This window comes from Humulus lupulus, chromosome 1 (assembly GCF_963169125.1).
Source record: "Humulus lupulus chromosome 1, drHumLupu1.1, whole genome shotgun sequence".
Taxonomy (NCBI): Eukaryota; Viridiplantae; Streptophyta; class Magnoliopsida; order Rosales; family Cannabaceae; genus Humulus; species Humulus lupulus.
The window spans coordinates 159,799,247-159,814,520 of record NC_084793.1 but is presented as its reverse complement, the minus strand read 5'-3'; the positions used below and the strand labels follow the sequence as shown (position 1 = coordinate 159,814,520).

General features: G+C 37.9%; 1 long non-coding RNA gene across 1 annotated transcript; it reads right to left on the bottom strand.

Moving 5' to 3' along the window:
* Positions 1–2,757: 2,757 nt before the first annotated feature.
* LOC133821550 (uncharacterized) lies at positions 2,758–13,999 on the bottom strand. The gene is made up of 3 exons (XR_009887669.1): positions 13,693–13,999; positions 13,282–13,337; positions 2,758–2,954 (listed from the first exon to the last, which is right to left on the bottom strand). It is a non-coding gene; the product is annotated as an uncharacterized LOC133821550 (long non-coding RNA).
* Between the last annotated feature and the right edge of the window lie 1,275 nt (positions 14,000–15,274).

Genomic DNA, 15,274 nt, shown 5'->3' with positions numbered 1-15,274 from the left:
CTCAACCGCTGCAATACCAAACGCAGATGCTGCTCATGCTCTGTTTTCGACTGAGAGTACACCAAAATGTCATCGATAAATACAATCACGAACTTTTCTAAGTAGTCATTGGAAACCTTATTCATCATGTCCATAAAAGATGCTGGGGCATTGGTTAATCCAAAGGACATAACCAGGAATTCATAGTGTCCATATCTCATGCGGAAAATGGTCTTTGGTATGTCCTCTTCTTTGATCCTTAACTGATGGTAACCCGACCGGAGGTCAATCTTGGAAAACACTGTCTTTCCCTGTAGCTGGTCAAATAAATCGTCGATCTAGGCAGTGAGTACTTGTTCTTAATAGTCAACTTGTTTAGCTCCCTGTAGTCAATACACATCCTAAGAAATCCATCCTTCTTCTTGATAAACAACACTGGAGCACCCCACGGTGAGAAACTCGGTCTGATGAACCCCAAATCCAGTAACTCCTGCAACTGAATCTTCAACTCCTTCAACTCTGCCAGAGCCATTCTGTAAGGTGTCCTAGATACTGGCTCCGCCCCTGGTGCCAACTCTATACCAAACTCAATCTCCCGCTGTGGTGGCAACCCTAGCAGGTCTGCTAAAAATAAATCTGGAAACTCACATACCAATCTGGTCTCACCCGGTCCAACCGACACAACCCTAGAGGTATCCACAATGTTTGCTAAGAATCCTATGCAACCTTCCTGCATCAAGTCTCTAGCCTTCAATCCTAAAATCATAGGTATTCGTGGTCCACTAACTGTCCCCACAAACACAAAGGGTACCTCCCCTTCTGGTTCTAAAGTCACCATCCTGCGCTTGCATTCAATCATCACCCCATACTTTGATAACCAATCCATCCCTAGGATCATATCGAAGTCATCCATCACTAGCTCAATCAGATCAACAGCAAATCCCTACCATCTATCTTTACTGGCAATGCTCTAATCCATCTCCTAAAGACTACCAGTTCCCCAGTCGGCAACAAAGTCTGAAAACCCCTAGCATACAAAGCTCTAGGTCTACACAGCTGATCTATCACTCTAGCAGACACAACTGAATGAGTAGCTCTCGAATCAATCAATGCAGTATAAGAAGAACCAGCACTAGAAATCTGACCTGTCACAACTGAGAAGCTAGCCTCCGCCTCAGTCTGAGTCAAGGTGAACACTCTGGCAGGAGCAAGATTGTTGCCTTACTTCGGCACCTCTTTCCTGGCTTGTGGGCAGTCCTTCTTCAGATGATTGACACTCCCACAAATAAAGCAGGCCTTAATCCTGCACTCCCCCTGATGTCGCTGTCTGCACCGAGGACACACTGGAAAACTCCTCGAGTTGTCACCTCCGCCCTAACAGCCACTAAAAGCACCTCGTGCCCTCCTATCCGAGCTAGGAGGAACAAAAGAATCTGGGGCCTTTCTCTTTTGCTCACTGGAGCCACTACCCCTACTAGATCCAATAAAAGGAGGCATCGTCCTCCTAGCATCGCACCTAACAACGCCCTCTCTCCATATCTGATCCTCGACCCCCTCAGCTATAAGGGCCTTGTCCACTACCTGGGCATAAGTAGTAGTCTCTAGATCCAAAGTAATCTTCACATCATGGGCGATCATAATATTCAACCCCCATACAAATCTATCTCTTCTTGCCGCATCAGTCGACACCGAATCCGGTGCAAACTTTGCCAGCCGATCGAATCTCATAGCATACTCAGTAACTGTCAACCGGTTCTGAGTCAGGTTGATGAACTCGTCAACCTTTGCAACTCGGACTGCCACACTATAGTATTTCTTGTTAAAGATGTTCCTGAACTCTTCCCAAGTCATAACTATCACATTCCTCCTCTGAGTCACTACATCCCACCAGATGCGGGTATCTTCTCTAAACATGTAGTTGGCACAAGCTACCCTCTCGTTCCCTTCCACCCTCATAAAATTCAGGATGGAGGAAACCATATTCATCCACTGCTCTGGCCGCAATGGGCCTGGTCCACCCTCGAAGGTGGGAGGATGTTGCTTCCTAAACCTCTCATACAAAGGTTCCCACCTATTTTCCATAACAGGCTGAACCGACACTGCACCACAGCTTGTGGAATTGACAACCCAGTGACCTGAGAAGGGGCCTGCTGCCTCAACTGTCGAAGTTCTTCCTCTGTTCATTGCAGTCTTGCTTCCATTTCAGCAAACATCTATTGCCAATTCTGTGGGGCAGGTAGAGGGTCCTGACCCTGGTTGTCATCCTTGGCCCTACTGCCGCAGAGTCTCGATGATTGTCGAGGCATCTCAACAATATGCCTGCAATCAACGACGCCGCTTATCAGGCATGATAACAACATCCAAAACCACCTCCCAATCACATCAGCCAACCATAACAACAATCTGACATACAAATAGCATATAACACTCAACGGGCCATGCCCTGGCATCATGCATATGTTAACTCATTCATCATGCTCTATATAAAATAAGTAGGCAAACAGGGCAGCTAAGCACATATCATTACCAACCAACCCTGAGTCGAGCTTTTCACTGACAGTGAGCGTATATGTTCGGTCAATCTCCAGGAACAATAAACCTTGGCTCGCTCTGATACCAAGTTGTAATGCCCTACTTCCTTAGAGCTGTTACTAAGTGAGTTTAAAACTTGTAATTAACTCGCTAATCAAGGTTTTAAGACAAAAGTGTAGCTAAACCATAAACAGAGTCTCATAATTTAAAAATATATCTATTCATTGAAAATTATAAAGCGTTTAACATTTGGGATCCAAAAATATTGTTTAGAAATATTTACAACTCAAAATATAATTAAAGTTGACTAAATGAAAAAATTAGGTTTAATACAAGCGTCTCCCGAAAATACCCCTGGTCGTGGCATCCAAGCAGGCCAAACATGTACGTGTCGCTTCACGCTCTCCGTACTCATGGTTGGTCGACTTTCCCCTTGCCTTTATCTGCACCATAGAGCACCCATGAGCCGAAGCCCAGCAAGAAAACTCATACAAGCAAATAACATATGCATATCTATCATTCAACATATAATCAAGCCGCCAATAGGCTAAACACATATGGCCATGCCGTCCTAGGTGCTTTACCATGCCCTGGATTGACAGTCTACACCGTGAGGATATCCCAAGTATCTTATAGGGTCTCACCCTAGCAACTCACACTTCGCGTGCTAAACGCTGCTCCCGGCCCCTTGTCGTACTCGGCCTTGCCATTCTCGGCCTTCACCGTTCCTGGCCCTCGTTCTTCCCGGCTCTTGCCATTCATTCACATATATGCACACGTAGCATAACTAAACAAATACTTAAACACGTATAAACAGAATCAATGGGGCTATGCCCTGCAACACAATCATATAGGGTCATGCCCTGCAACACAAACTATAGGGCCTCGCCCTGCTCTACGGGTACAATAGTTTTCTTTTCTGTGTCCCGAGCTTTCCAAGCACCGATGTCCCGAGCACAGTCCCTTAGTCTGAGCCTTGCTGAAACCCTAGTCACAACGCATCAATAATATCCATCCATCAAGTTCTAATCCATTATATAGCTTTGGATCATAATTCTAGTCTCCGGGACCTTGAATTCTATCAATCTGGGTGATAAAATCCATCCCAAGCCTTAACTTTTGGATTCCCGAGCCTAAAACTTCTTTGATGCCCAAAAACACACTAAGTGTCGCGGCCCGATGAACCCATGCCATGGCTTGCCTCAACCAGAAACTCCCAACCCCAAAATAGGGCAGGCGCGCTACAGCCCAAGCTAGGGTGTGTCGCGGCCCGCCCTTCATCCTAGCCACCAAATTGTTTAAGAGGGCCGCGGCTCAGCAAGAACAATGCCGCAGCCTTCGAACCCAAAAAAATCCTCCATTTTTACCTCTAAAACCAGGCTAATTTACCCCAAAATCAACCCAAAAATCCAAACCATTCATCACAGAAGTTCTACTATAGTCTCAGTAACAAAACCTAACAAGAATTAACCCCAAACCTCATCTAAACTCAAGAATGATTCTTCATCCAACTCACATGCATAACTCTGAAATATCAACATAAATTCAAACATAATTTAGTTAATTAAACACTAGAATCCTTACCTTAATTGATAGCTTGGCCCTGAGCTAATCCTCAATCACATCCAGCTTCAATTCCAAGCCAAAATCCTCCTATAGACCAAAGTCTACAAGCTTCCAAAGAGATAAAACTCCAAGAGAGAGAGAAGAGAGAAAAAGGGTCGGTTCCTAAATTTCTGAAGGCTTCCTTGGTTTTGTTTTATTTAACTTAAGTTTCAAAGGTTACCTCAAAGGCTCGGGGTACCAAAAATGTCCCCGAGGGCAAAATGGTAAATTTCCCCAATATTCCCTCCTAAACATTCTAACTTCAAATATATCTCCAAATATTTATGTTCATAACCCGATAACCCCATAAAACGTCTAATGCCCGAAATACCCCTCGACTTGCCCCAAGTCGGGTATTTGACCCCGTTGTGACTTTCTAGCTAACTGCTCTCTAGGACTGTCTGGGACGTGCAACACAGATTTATCACAAATATATCACAATAATTACATTTATGCCCTCAACAGGCTAAAATTACAAACATGCCCCTAACGATCAAACAGGGCCCACATGCATATTTAATTCACCTAAACATGCATCTCTAATCACATACTCATCAAAATTCACATATAATAATAAATCACTTATTGCCCTCCAGGCACGCTAATCAATGCCCTAAGCCTTATTAGCAAATTTGGCACTCTACATAACGGGTAGTGATTTACCGATTATTTGAGAATGTCAAGATTAAATGGTGATTTATAGGACTATTCGAGGAATTATCGAGAATGTGGCAAAAGATGATTTTGCCCTTGGTGGTGTTAGAAGGCTAGGATTGATATTAGGGGAATTTTGGACATTTTGCAGCTAGGGATTTGAATTTGGCTTCGACACTAGAACTCACCAGAAATCAGAAGACAAAACATAGCTCTTTCCCTCTCTCAAACACTCCTCTCTCAAGCTTATCTCTCTCTTTCTCTCTCAACACTATCTCTCTCTCAAAGCTAAGGAATTTGTTTGCTGAAATTCAAGGAAGAAGGCTTGGAATTCAAAGGGGATTAAAGCTAGAAGTAATTGGGTTTGGCTCAAGGCTGGATCATCAAATAAGGTAAGGATTGATTGTGTGTTTTTTTTAAGTTTACTGCTGTGATTTAGAAGTTTGCTTAGGTTCAAACTTAGGACTTGATTTTGAGCTTTAGTAAGATTATGGAATGGTTTTGGGGATGTTAATACTGTTGATGTTGCTCTGGTGTGAATTCTAGGCTGATTTCTAGGTCTAGGTTTTGAATTTGGTGAATTTTAAGGAGTTTGGCTCGTAAAAATGCATGGAAGATTGCTGGGTTTTGAACTCTAGCCGCGGCCATGTTCTTCAGGCACCACGGCCCGTGTGTGCAATGAGGCTTGAGGAGCCTCTGATTTTGCCCAGGGGTCGCAGCGCAAGCAGGGCGCACCGCGACCCGTGTCCCATAGAAGATAACCCCAAGGCTATCTGAATGGTAGCGGGTCGCGAACCTAAAAGGTGGGTTGCGACTCAAATTAAGGAAAATGACTGAATTAGGGTTCTAAGCTCAGGAACTCCAAATTTAAGGGCTCGAGAAGGATCCTATTACCCATTTTAGTAGGATTTGAGATCCCAGAGGCTAGAATATTATTCTGGATTTCATATTTTGTTTAGGCTTGATGGATGTTATTATTATTGCGTTGTGACTATGTTTACTGCCAAGGCTCGGGTTTAGGGGATCGCGCTCGGGATCACACTAGACAGCCAGCTGGGGACACAGGGAAGAAAATTATTTGTGCCCTTAGAGCAGGACATGGCCCGATTATCTGTGTTTATTGCTTTGTGTGAATGTTTATGACTTGTTATGCCATGTTTGTAAGATTGTGAATGATCGGCGAAGGCTGACAACGGCGAAGGCCGACAATGGTGAAGGCCGACAACGGTGAAGGCCGGGATCGGCATTAAGCATGTTGAATGCAGACCGCTAGGCCGAGGACCTCTAAGGGTACTGTACTCACCCACTCGATGAAGACCGTGAACCTAGTGCCTGTTAAAGCACCTGAGTCGGAATAGGCCGCTAAATGAATAATCTACTATCAGTTTAAGTCGTGCATTGCTGGATTGAGTTGTCATATGCTATGTGTTATGTTTTCTTGCTGGGCCTTGGCTCATGGGTGATCTATGGTGAAGGTAAGGGAAATGGAAAGGCCGACCAAGCATGAGTTGGAAGGCATGGAGTGAGACGTACATGTTCGGCCTACCTGGCTGCCAGAGCCGGGGTTGTTTTAAGGGACATGCTATGAACAGTGATTTTGTTGCTTAGGTCGACTGTGTTGGGAATTGTGACCTTAAAGCAATTGTTGTTGAGAATAGTTTTAATGAAATAAATTAATGAATTGAATTATTGTATATATGTAGCTTATGCACTATATTATTGTTAATAATATTAAGTAAATATCATAAAATTCTCAAGTTCTTCTATGTGGTCTCAATCTCGTATTGGTATGAGAGGATCGAGATTGAGATAATGAACTTAAATAGTTCGCAGTTTAATAAAGTTATGGAATCTTTAGATTAATTACTGCTAGTACGGTCCACTAGTATTATGAATACATGTGACCTAGATCCAGAGTACTAGTGTAGTATGACACTTTAGTGAAGGTACTTTGCATGATGAGAGTATGTAGAACTGGACCAAATGTGATTTAATAATACTTTTTCAAATATCATTTTGTAGTATTATAAAACATATCAACTGATGATCATATACAAAATGATCTTAATCTTTAAGTTACTATGAACTCCTATATATGTTATTTGATCCTTTGATTCATGCATTACGGTTTGTCTGAATAATCAGGCTAAGAACTATTGTTTTGGGGACTCAATGATGTAGATGGCTAGGGACATAGCTTGACAAACATAGAATCTATACCTTTTTATAGATTGAATGATGATTCCCTATTAGATTGGATTTTCAAACTGAAAAGGCTATTGACGTCAAATTCATAATCAGATTATGAATTAACCTTCACTAGTAAAGTCAATGGTACACTAGGAATCAAGATATAATTAAAAGGGTAAAACGGTAATTTTATTCCCACTTAATTATGAATCATCAATAGAGGATTAATTTGTATGTAATTATTATATCAATGGACACTTTATGGTTACAATAAAGTACTTAGTAAATATATGTCTTTTATTCTCAAGAGTACAGTCTCATATTTATAGTGGAATAATCATGAGATTAATAAATATAATTATTGAATCAAAGAGTTTTGGTTAATAATGTTTTATTTATTGGAGCTTGGAATTATTGGTCAATAGGTCCCCGAGGCAGTTCTATCAACACTATTCAAGGTAAGAGTTGATACAAGGGTCAAACTGTGAATGAGCTATTTGAGAGAATATTTATTCTTTGGGATAAATGTGAAATTATGTTATAATTGAAGTTGCACAATTTATTATTGCATTTTTGCAATTTTCAAAATTGTGTAGGAATAAAAGAAATTGATTTTAATCAATTATTTTATTTAAGTGTGAAAGGATAAATATGGATAGTCAAAATAGGTTTCGATGATTATATTTATTTAATTAATAATAAGATGATGATGGAAATTCTAATTTTGAATTTTGAATTTTGAAATTTAAGCTGTTATATTTTCCTTAAAAAGATGATACCTTATTTGAATTTCTAATTGTTAATTAATTAAAATAATAACACACGAAAGATCAAATTCCATTTTCAAGGATAGTGCCACACACAGGGCTTGGATTGCTCTATGTGTGTTGTAACGACCCAAATTCGCTAATAAGGCTTAAGGGCCTTGATTAGTGTGCCGGGAGGGCGTAAATGGGATTAGAGTGAATATTATTGACTTAAATGATTGAATATGTGATTAATAATGATTATGTGATAATTAATGATATTATGTGATAGTATGATATATATGTGATAAATGTGAGAACCACATTATTATGTGGGCAGGTTCTTAGAGCGCAACTCGAGACGATCCTAGGGTCAGATAGCGGGAAAAGTCACAACGGGACTTAAGATATGACTTTGGACAAGTCAGGGGTACTTTAGGTATCAGGTAGTGATTTGGACTATCGGGTTATGAAAATAAATATATGGAGATATATTTGAGGTTAGGATGTCTAGGCGGGAATATTGGGGGATTTTACCATTTTGGCCTCGGGGACGGTTTCGGCACCCCGAGCTTTGGGGATTAACTTAGTGAGTAAGACAGAATTTATGAAACCCGTAGAAGGAAACTAAACTGACCTTATTTTTCCCTCAACTATTCATTCAACACACTCTCTCTCTCTCTCTCAAGGAAAGTAAAGGAAAGCAAACCAGAGAAAATCACAGAAGCAAAACAGGGAAAATTAGGGGAAATTGCTGGGAATTGAGTGGGAATCTCTGAGGCTTAGCTCAAGACTTACTCAGGGGAAACAAATCAAGCTAAGGTAAGGATTAAACCCTATGTTTTCTGAAGTTTAACCTTGAGTTTTCAGCTGGGTATTGAGGTGCTTGTATCACTGATGTTTAGGGTGGAATTTGAGCTGGAAAGCTTTGGGGACTCGCTGGGTTTTGAACAGAGAAAGGATCCAATTGAAGAGGTAAGCTTTAATTTATGAATTAGAGGTTTGAATTTGAGTTCTTGACTGGTTAGTGTTGGGTGTTTATGTTCTTGGGTTTCAGAGATTAAAAAGAGAATTCTAGTGTGTGTTGGGCTGGATTTTCTTTTGAATTGTGTTGTTTAAATTGGTTTGTAAGCTTTGGTGATGTTGGATGTTGAAGTAGGGAGCTTAGGGGTGGTTTTGGCTGAGGTTTTGAGCTTTAAAATGATGAGTTTTCTAGGCACGAAGGGAAGGGCCACGGCTCTGTTCTAGAGCGCTTGCAGCCCTAGGATGAAAAAAAGCCAAGGAGGCTCGGCCAAGGGAGGGTGCCGCGGCGCCCAAAGCTAGGGCCGCGGCGCGTGTCTTTGTCCAGGATGGTCTTAGTTCTGTTTTGAGGCTAGGGTCACGGCTAAGCTTCAAGGGCCGCAGCCCTTAGTTGTGCACATGAACTTTTGAGGATTTTAGGCATGGGAATGTGGTCTAGTTTGCTCGGGATTGGTTTCACCACCGTGCTTGGTGGAATTCGGATTCCTGGGAGTTAGTTTTGTAACCGAAAACCTATATTTGAATATTAATGGAACACTATACCTTGGTTGTGACTAGGTGATAAAGGCTTAGGCTTGGGAACGGATCGTGCTTGAGGGGCGTTGCTTGTAATCCAATAACTGTAAAGATTAAAGGTAAGAAAACTACACCCGGTTGAATATTTGAACGGGACTAAGGGCTCCCTAATATACATGATTGAAAGAATGGTATTATGCCATGTAAATTGTAAATCAACGGCCTAAGCGTGCCACGGTTAACTTGTGCAATTGGCACGGCTCGGACACTGGTATCCGAGGACAGCTTATTATGCACTGAGCTCGGTTTAAGCGGGCCGGAGTCAGTGGGTTAAATAGAGGGTGCGGCCTAAGGTGTCGACCCTAGTATTTGTGTAAATTGAATGTTATACTTGGCTGTAGATGAGATTGTTGAATAATCTAAATGTAGTTGAGGTTGCTTGTACCTACCTTGAAGTATGCTTATATCCTATGGATTGAATAACTGAACGTGCTTACTAGAATGTCTGTTTGAGATTATTGTATATGTTGCGTATGTTGTTTTCTTGCTGGGCCTCGGCTCACGGGTGCTGCGTGGTGCAGGTAAAGGCAAAGGCAAGATCGATCAGCCCTGATAAGAGAGCTCTGCAGGGTGAATGTACATGGCAGGCCGCTCAGCCGCCACGGTTGAGGAGGTTACAGGGACAAGAGGACCATAACCTTATATTTTGCCTTAGTATGGCTAAAGTTTACTTTTAACTGTTGAGTTTTGCAATTCAGCTTTTAAACTCTGATCTTTTGGGATCCCGTGTATGTAACAGTTTAACTATATAAAATGAGTCTTTTAAGACCAAAACCTTTTAACCCTAGTTCTTACATGTTTAACAACACGTTTTCAAATTAATGACTTGATTAGCAAGTCTTGCACCTTTATAAGTACACAGTGTAGCGGTCTTGGCTATCCAGGGCGTTACATGTGTAGCACTACTGATGTGATCAGTTATTGGTTTTTTATTTTATTTTTAATTAATTAATAATACATTTTAAAAGGGGTTTTTAAATGGAATGTAAGACTTTGTCTTTTATCATTATTATTATTATTATTATTGAAGATGATTATTTTTTATTTATCATTATTATTATGATAATAATGTCTATATATTCTATATGATAGAAAATAGAAACAACAAGTTTTTACAGAGAAGAAAAACTATCATCTTTTTCACAAAACAAAAATCAATTCTCTTTAGCCTATAATCAAGAGTCTCATGTGTTGAGAATACTTTTGATTCACAAAATTGATCATTGTTCTCTATGGGCCCACCCACATCTTGAGGTGTAGAGAACGTCTTGGAAGATCTAGGTGTGAATACTCTAGCGAGGATAGGAAGATTGAAATATATACGAAAAGATTCAAGGATTCTTGATAAGCTACAAGAGGTAAATCATTTCATATTGTTTTTACATATATATATTATATATTGATTGCCATATTTCATAGTAAAGGATACTCATACAAAGTTTTTCATATAAGGAAAAAAAATTGTATACAATACTACCATTACTGCAATTTCCCCTGCGCACTAGGAGCTGTTCCTAGCAGACTATACTTTAACTTTTGAATTGTAAATATATTTTGAAACAGTGGTTTGGGATCCCAATGTATCACTTTTATGAATTTAGTAAATTTCCAAATCTTTCATACTTAATTTTTATTAATTAAATCTTTATTCTGATTTAATCACACTTTTTAGTCTAAAACCTCAATTAGCGAGCTATTGACACATTTTAAAATCATATGGTAACGACTCTAGGGTAGTAGGGCGTTACACCCTTGAACGCTTATGCATGAACTTTGTGCCTATTTTTTCATTTTTGATACCTTTGTTATGATTAGAATAGAAAAGCATAAGACTTAAGGACTTATGGTTTACAATTTAAGGCTTGTGGTTTACATTTCAATATATGTGTTGTTTATATTAGTCAAGCTATGTGGGGCCCTTGGCTGCTTATGCATGAACTTGGTTTTGACACCTTTATTATGATTTGATCATAAGAGAATAAGGCTTAAGTGTTTGGAATTTACATTTTAGGACTTAGGGTTTATATTTTAAGGCTTGCCGTTCATATTTTAATAGATGTGTTGCCTATATTAATCAAGATATATAAGGGCCCTTGGACACTTTATGCCTGAACTTAGTACCTACCTTGCCACTTTTTGCACCCTTATCACGATTTGAAGAGAATAACATAAGTCTCTCAAGTGCTCGTGATTTACATTTTAAGGCTTATGGTTTACATTTCAAGTCTTCTTGTTTACATTTCAATATGTGCATTGCTTATTTTAATTAAGTTATATGGGGGCCCTTGGGCGCTTATGCATGAACTTGATTCTTATTTCCCCAGTTTTGGCACGCTTATGATGATTTGTAGTGGAAATTGTAGGGTTTAAAGGCTTTTGGTTTACCTTTATGAACGTGGGGTTTACATTATATGACTTGTAGTTTACATTTTAAGACTTATGATTTACATTTTAAAAGATGCAGTTTCAACATTAATGAAGCTATGTGGGCGTTCATGTGTATTAAATGATGATTTTAAACATGTCTCATGCATTTCAGATTAGTACAAACAAGGAGAACCCACCAAAAATAAAATAAGGTTTAGAATTGGTCATGCTGTTTAAAAAAAAATAGACTCAATTTGCAACCCACTGAACCATATTCTAATTTTTTATTTACATTTTATGGTAAGTAATTTACATTTTAGGTTTTTTTTATTAGTGTAGGGTTTACATTTCAAGGCATGTGGTTTATATTTTAAGTATTCTGGTTTAAATTTTGTAACAAGTTGTATACCTTTCTAAGTGTCTTTCCATTTTAAGACTTGTGATCTACATCTTAAGATTCTGGTTTACATTTTAAAGCTTCTACTTTAAAATCTCAAAGTTGTCTATGTCGACTCAAAGTCTTCATGCCTTTTATATATAAATATTTATATATATATATAAATTTGAATCTTCAAACAAAGAAAAACTCAAGTATCAAACACGCAAGTGCATAATTTGTCTATTCACCACCTCTCTATTGTACCAGTATGAGCTGACTAGTGCAACTATCAGCTAAAAATTTAGTAATTTGCAAACCAATAAAAGCACAACCATTGATGATGCACTTAAAAACAAAATAGTACCATTGGTTATTGTTGTCCAAGACTTCCATGCTTATCATTGCATCCCTTTCACAAGGATCATATATCCAAATAATAATTGTTTCATGTTTCTTAATATTTAATGATAGAATCATTAAGAAATATCAAATTAAAATAAATATATAGCTAGCACACTTGATGTACATAATAAACCATAAACAAAATATCCAAGATTCATAGCCCTACAACATAGAAGAACACATATATAATTATTATTCAACTACATCATCATTTTCTACAACACAAATATATATATATACACACTATATAGCATACCGCCAAAACGAGAAAAGTTGAAAAGGTTAGTTTTGTTTTTGCATTTTATAGAAAACTTCTCAAGAAATTTTCTGTGTGTTTTGTTTTTCCCAAATGCAGAAATCTCTTTCTCTCTCTCTCTCTCTATATATATAAATTTGAACAAAAAAGCTTATTTTGGTAAGAAAAAAATTAGAAATAAGACACTGAGATAATACACACCACCAAAATAGATAATACAAACTCAAGAAATATTATTCAAAATGCAAACTTGGGTAAATGGAGGGAAAAAATCATAGTTAGAATAGAGAAATAAACAAAGTAAACATGGGTTTCCATATTAGCTTAGAGAAAATAGTTTTATAAAGAAAATCCAAAATAAAAATGCAAGGAAAAAGCACAATTAAAATTTTATTACTATTAAATGCTCACCAATCAGCAACTTTCACTTATACAGATCGAAAGACTGTGTTAGACAAAGAATAAATACTCACCAAGTGGAACTCATGAGGTCGCAGTCTATTAAATGCTCACCAATCAGCAACTTTCACTTATACAGATCGAAAGACTATGTTAGACAAAGAATAAATACTCACCAAGTGGAATTCATGAGGTCGCAGTCTAGTAATACGCTCATTTACAACCATGAGACCTATCAAATTACAAAGCAATTGACAAATGAACTAATGAAGAGAAATTACTCAAAACAAGATTATGATCAAACACAATACTGAGTATCATTCCAATATATTGAATCTAATACTTAAATTATTTGAACTATGTAGTTTCTATTAACCTTTTAATATATCATTGTACATTGTGGAAACTTTAATAAAAAAAATATAAGTAACTATGGTAGTTAAAAGAAGAAAACTTTAATCAAAATAAGAATGAACTAAACCAAAGCTACGGTGGATAGCATCGATGAACCTTCACTTGGGAAAGAAAGCTAAGACAGAGAGAGACACATATCATATCGATAAGTGAGTAGATGAGGAGACTCTTACCATGGATGAAAAAAGAAAGTGAACCAAAGCATAGCTACGATGGATAGCATTGAAGACACCTTCACTGGGGAAAGAAAGCTAAGATAGAGAAAGATGCACCGTGGACAGAGAGTGGATGTGGGTGAGATTATCGGCAAAGTCATGATTGATGAGGGATTGTCACAGTCGTTGGAGTCGCCGGATTTGATGAGTGCTTTGATCTATGAGTGTTTGAGGAGAGAAACAAGGGGTTGAATGCATGTGTTTCAAAAGGCAATGAGGGAAAGAACAGTGAAATGAGAGGGGTATGATAGGTATTTTAATTTAATTTTGGGTATTAAAGTAAGAGCTTAAAATAGTGGGTGAAAATAAAAGAGGTTATTTAAAAATGGGTATTGCATGTAATTTTAACAAAAAAAAATACAACACAAATTATTTGACAGAAATTTAATCAACCCAATTTTTACAATGGACAGATTGGAAATAAGTCTCAACTTGCCCAATATAACCTGACTGGCCCAATGAACATATTATTATTATTATTATATACATAATTTATAAAAAATAAAACTTTAAAAATTTGAAAGAACCCCTAATGTTATGCCACTTTTCCTCTTCTCTCACTCTCACTCTGTCTCTTTCTCATCTCTCCCTCCTACATCTCCCAACCTCTCAACACTCTCCATCTTCTCTCTTGGCAATTCTTTCATGACAATGTCAACAATACAGCAGGGATAGCACATGACATGTAGCAGCAGAGTAGCTCTTCCCGGTTCTCCCATCATCGACTCTAACAAGTAGGTACTAAGCATCTACTTTGTAATCTCTTCTTTGGATGATTGATTGATTCAACTTTTGTCTCCAATTCTTCTTTAGGGAAAGTAAGATTGAACATATGATGCATGTATTGAGTTTTGGTTCTCTAAAATTCATTCTTGAATGTTGTTGATTTAGGGCTTGGCAAGGTACTTGAATGAGGTGATTTCATCGTTGCTATATATTCAGTTAAGAAGAGTGGAGATCTATACATAGGGTGTACACTCAACGTACAATAATTAAGAGTTTGACTTCCTGTGATTAATATGAGCTTGCTATGTCATATTGTGCCATGATATTGTTGTTATTACATATTTGTTGTAATACTACAAGAAATTTGCCATTTACCTATGCATATTTTACCTACATATAATTATTTATAGGTAAAAGTGTCATTATCCACCAATATATTTCTGTAAAGATCATTGGTAGGTAAATTTTTGGATAATTTCAATTTTTTATAGGTATATTGTAATATCTGCTTCCGTTAGTGATGGGTATTTTAGTAATCTGACATGGGCCAGAGTATTATGTAATTTGTATGTTTTATGTGATACATGACTTAAGCTATGATATATATGTATGTTTTATTTTATATGAATTTGTCAGTCTATCCATACACGTGTTTCTTCAAGTATTAGAGGACAAAATGTGATAGCAATTGAGATATGGGGGTTAAAGTACAAATAAGAGTTTTCTGGTAGAAAGTGTAATTAAGGAAAGTCAAAACTATTAGATTTGATAGAAATTACAAAAATGGGCTTCAGTAATTACTGAGGAAAAGTTA